The sequence below is a fragment of the Haliotis asinina genome, chromosome 15, assembly GCF_037392515.1.
Source record: "Haliotis asinina isolate JCU_RB_2024 chromosome 15, JCU_Hal_asi_v2, whole genome shotgun sequence".
NCBI classification, from domain to species: domain Eukaryota; kingdom Metazoa; phylum Mollusca; class Gastropoda; order Lepetellida; family Haliotidae; genus Haliotis; species Haliotis asinina.
Genome location: NC_090294.1, coordinates 42156300 through 42162079, shown reverse-complemented (window position 1 = coordinate 42162079; position 5780 = coordinate 42156300).

Below are 5780 nucleotides of genomic sequence, written 5' to 3'. Positions count from 1 at the left end.
TTTTTTGGTCCTGTCTGCCCTCAAGCACCTTATTGCCACTATCGTTACTTTACAATTTCGGGAGGACACATAGTCAGTCTCCACACAAAGAAGGATATATTGATTTCGTTCAAATGAAAGGAAGGAAACAGAGACAAAGAAGATCAAATACCATCAGAATCCGCACATATTGTCCTGAGTCACTGTCCCCTAGTAGGCATTAGACTACGAAACCAGTTTGGAACGCTTTATTGAGCAAAGGAAGTACTTCGAGTTTACATAATTGACGATAACATGTACAGATATTCTACCAAGAACAATAACTCCCAAACATCAATAAATGTCAGATATGTAAACATCTGCGTTCATCTCGCACCATTAACACATTCCTGCAAATATTTGACCCTCTGATCCTTTATCTGGAGGGATTCAACAACTTTTCAGATCATAATTAATGCACACACCCACTGCTATAGAAGACGAAATACATTTGAGTTTTGAATGTCCTTATTATGCTGAATTACGAACTAAATATATACCAGAGCGCTTCCTATCTAAGACGAGTAAAATAGGGTTTGTTTCTATTTTATCCTCAAATGATGTCAATATAATATTTAAATTATCTCTCTTTGTAAAACATGGAATGGACCTTAAAAATAACTTGTTAAATGGATTGTCACATTTACCTCACTAAGTTCTCCGGATTACCACCAATTGTTAAACGAATGTTATATGTTTTTATGATTTCCACTGAGTCTACAAATTTCGAACATTGTACTTGTGTAAACTTGTATATTGGCCGATGGCCTTTGATACAATAAACTCTCTCTCTCTCTCACTGCGCCAGACTGCTTGAGAAAACATATGTTTTTAACAAAATACGGGACACATGATGAGTTAACTGAATAATTATTTTGAAAAAGGGTAAGGATCGAACTCGAACCCGACTGCGTTGCAATCCACAGCAAAATGCATGATGAAATGTCCATAAATTAGGAAAGTTATGCCAAGTGTACCAAAATTTAGATCACTGTATGATGTCCAACCACAATTGCCCTACCTCTCCCGCCACTAAATTGTTGTGGCGTATTGTCAGACTTGTTCGGTGCTGAATTGTTTGGTCTGTACCAATGACAACCTGTCCTTCCATACCACACCTACTGTCAATACCAGACTGCCGTCAAATGTCACATAAACCGTGTCAAAAACCAAACTGCCCTCAGATGTCACATGTACCGTGTCAGTACCAAACTCCCACAGATGTCACATGTACCGTGTCAGTACCAAACTCCCACAGATGTCACATGTACCGTGTCAGTACCAAACTCCCACAGATGTCACATGTACCGTGTCAATACCAGACTGCCCTCAGATGTCAAATGTACCGTGTCAATACCAAAGTGACCTCAGATGTCAAATGTACCGTGTCAGTACCAAACTTCCCATAGATGTCACATGTACCGTTTCCATATCAGATTGCCCCGAGATGTCACATGTACCGTATTAATACCAAACTGCCCTCAGATGTCACATATACCGCGTCAATACCAGACTGCCCTCAGATGTCACATGTACCATGTCAATACCAAGCTGTCAATACCAGGCTGCCCTCCGATGTCACATGTATAGTGCCAAACTTCCCACAGATGTCCGCTGTCAACGCTGAATTGATTTCATACGTACGATGTCAACACACAATCGTCTCTCATCTGAGCTGTCAACACTGATGGTTGTGATATTTAACAGCGTTGATTAGCCTCAGATTTGATATATCTACTCTAGGTTGTTCTTACATTTATGTGTTAAAACTCAATTGTTCCCACAAAAAATCTAATTCTTTCCCACATGTAAGCTGTCAACACTGACTTGTTGACATGTGTCTGATGTCACTAAATTATTGAATCGTAGTTATGATAACATTATATTATACATATATAACTAACACTTTCACCTTCCACACCAGTACACTGCATTGCATCAGACATATCCACAAAACACAGTAGTAGGTCAGCATGAGAATTGTTCTCAAGATACTGCTAACTGTTATACAATAAAACAAAAAATTAAATATCACTAAGGCAACATTAATGCTTATATGCAATAGAATGATTACTTTCTATCGTGGAATCAACACTACACACCGCAAGGAGATACACGCAAATTGCTTTAGCTGTTCAAATATCTATCTCACCACTTTAGATATACAGTATGATTAATTATTTTACAATTCTGTTTAATTTAATGAAAGCACTTTCATTTTAATTCAATCAAAACATCCTTCTAAGTGGTAATGATTTTTTTAAAAAACATTCCTAATACCTTCGTGAAAAACATTTTAAAAGAATTCTTTTGACAACTGTTGAAGAAACCATGACAACACAGGATAGATCTGGTGTACTTAGTGTAAACATTGGAATGTTGGAGTATTGGAAATTACTAAAACCAAAAATACAATTTAAATCAGGGTTTGGTTTTTTTTCATTTGTTTGACAGGAACCCAGCATTAGGTGCATCATTGATTTTAACGTTCAGTTCCCATGATGTCGCTGAGTGTTTTGCATATTTATTCAATCCTAAGGTTGATGAATGTCCAAACAGACATTGCTGAATGCAGTTGTGTCAAATATTTTGTTACTTCGAAAATGAATAAAGACTCTCGAGCATGTATAATAAATGGACGTCGAGCAACTCTGACTACAATGAATTGTAAATGCTTTCTGAAATAGCTTAAGGAAATCACTAAACCTGTTTCAAGTTGACATCAAACACGGTAGCTTATGGAGAAGCAACGAACTACAAGTTAAATAGATGCAAGCAGGGTTCGAGAGGGTCACGGGTTTAATGTTTGTAAAGGCAGCAAGCACACGTTCACTCTTTTGCACAAACTGTATGAGGCAACTGCTATCGGTGGAGCGGAACATGATCACCGTCTCCATGGCTTTCAAGTTGTCGGTAACATTTACCTTTGCATAGGCAATGAAGTATTGCATACCAATTAAATCCCTGTATTTTCCGTTTTACATGGTTCAAGGTCAATGGAAGCCTTGGATATAACACGTTAATGGCGGAGTTGTCTCAATTCTTAAGTGGAGCTGTCTGAGTCTTCCAGCACACGCATCTCCTGCAGTTCGTAGTCCAGTCACCAAAGTTCTTGGGCATACAAGACCAGAAGAATCTCATCCCCAGGAATAACAAAGTTATGCCATGTCTTCGTTGGATGACCCATGTCTCACAGAAATCCTGAGTCCTTAGTTTGTTGTAGGACTGTAAACAGAGTGACCTTTGTTGCATGATTGCAAGGGTCTTGGTACTATGCCTTCCCCCAGTCCCGTTAGGACATCCGGACAAGGAACAACTATAGTTGCTTCCTGGGGAAATATCGGTCTGCATGCATGGACATGGGTCTAATGACTAACATAACACTCAGGCCTAACATATGATCATGCCTGCCACGTGTCTCTAGTTCCGGTGACCATCTGCATCTGAATTGTTGATTCCAGGCCGGAACTTCATGTCAAAATCACACTGCCAACAATATATGTCATGCTGTGTCAAGTGTATCTGAGGTTAGTGTCAAGGGTAGGTGAGGTTCGAACATAGGTTGTTATCTGTATTAACTCTGAACTTTGTATCATGGAGCTAACTCTGAGCTTTTTCAGTAATTGCTCACTTCAAAGCAAAAAAACTGAAGGAAATGTGCAGAACAGTTCTTCTTTGTCGTGTTTAGTCTTCTACTCGCAGACACAATAACTCGCTTCTGTCCATCTTGCTCTTGATAGAGAACATCATCAAACATATCGGATCGGGTTTGATGCATTAGTCTGACAAACACTGTCCCAAGAACACAAACTTGTTTTTGAAGAAACTCCACGTTTCTGGTGCGATCTTGGAATCACAATTCTCATCTTCTTCTTCAACTTGTTCAGAAGTTCTTAGAACGTGTCAGCAAATGCAATGACATCGTCCATGTTGACCAGTCATATCATTAAGTGTGTAAGTGCAAACAGTCAATCATGATGGGCTCATTAGTGGCGGGACTATTGTGATAGGGAGGTGCCATGTGGATGGAGCGAGTGAGAGTGACATCTGAATTGACGGGGAATACAACTCCTGCAAATTTGATTAGTCCGAGTTGAAATTCTCATCTTACAAGACGCTGCTCCTGCAGCAGTATAACACCTAAAGATAAATACCAAGCCATTTGAAGGCCGACACCTTATTTTAGTCTAACTGTTCCCAAGAAAACAGGTAATGACTGGTACCTATAATTATAGTCTCTTGTAGGAGCAACAAGCAAAAGACAGGGCTGAGCATCAGCATTCATCTGTACATAACCTGAGTATGGAAGGTTCTGTCTTTAATATCGCAAACATTTGTGTGTGATCTGAATGCTTGAGATATACATACATACAGTGCCTGACTCATAGTAGAGACTGTAGCTCCTATGTCTAATAAAGCTCCGATATTGCTGGAGTATTGCTAAAACTCAGTCAAACCATATTCAGTAAAGCATACTTGTGTAAAGCCTAAAATCCTCCCATTCGAATAGGCCGTCTCCCGTTTGAATGTTGGCGACTATGGGTGCTCCATCCTGACACTATACCCTGTGGCTATGTGTGCAAACTGTCCGCAACGAAAACATTGGTGGAAACGAAAACATCAAAAGGTCGTCCTGTAGATTTGTCACTGTGTTATCATACTGCTGTCTCTGGAGAGAATGTTGAGAATAATATTTAGTGTTGCCTATATCAATATGACAAGTCGTGGACTAACTGTTATCTTGGTTTTATTTCGTGTAGGTTGTCGATGGTGCTGCTGTTCTCCTCTAAGTTGCTGGTAGTGATGCAGAGGATATTGATGCTCTTCTTGAGAGATTGGAAGTAAGACTCTGGATCATTAATCGACGCTCCTTCAGCTGTTTGAGTAGTTGCTGCAAAGCATCCCACATACTAGTGGCGGGCAATTTTCCTTCCATTCTTCCTTCTCTCTGCTCTGAGTGCGTTCTCCCTCCACCTGTCGAAGTCATCGTCACATAGTATAACAATCACGTAACAAATCTTATATTTTTTAGGGCATATGCATTCCTCTAGTTTCATAATGATGCAATCCATTGCGACTTGCCTGGAATTGATAACTGAAACGTCCAGGCGAGCAGCTTCCAACTGCTCGCTACATCGAAGACTGCCGCACGTGGTGTTGTTGGTGTTTCCGGAACTGGTTTCCATCACCAGCTATGCATAGGGTATTCGTAAACGGCGCTCCAGGGGATACAACTCAGCACTGTGGTGTGGCATAACTCCATAGGGTTATAATCGAAAGATGCATTTAATTATGTTCAGTGGTGGGAGAAAGGCCCAAACAGAACAGTTCGAGTTTAGTAGTTTACATGTTTTTGTTTTCTGCTTGTCTTTTATTTTCGATAGATTGATCTACTGAAAACGGCTGGGTCTGTTGCGTTAGGGTGGACTTTCTCAAGTATTTTGACACTGCTGAATTACAGTTTAAGACATCTGTAATTGCCTTGCAATGATATGCATACTTTAACCACGACATACACATTAAACCCACCCAATATGACCCATCTAACACAAAGAGCTATTGATGCTTTCCAGACACTATCGATTTTTAACTAACCCCAAGAAATAAACAATATATATAGCCATTAGAAGAAATGTTCATATAGCCATTAGAAGAAATGGGATATTTGTATTCTTGTTTCCATGTGACCACTCTGCCATGGTGGTCCTAAAGACACTTTCTAGTTTGTGACTGAACAGTCTGTTGTACCTAGTGTAACTGAG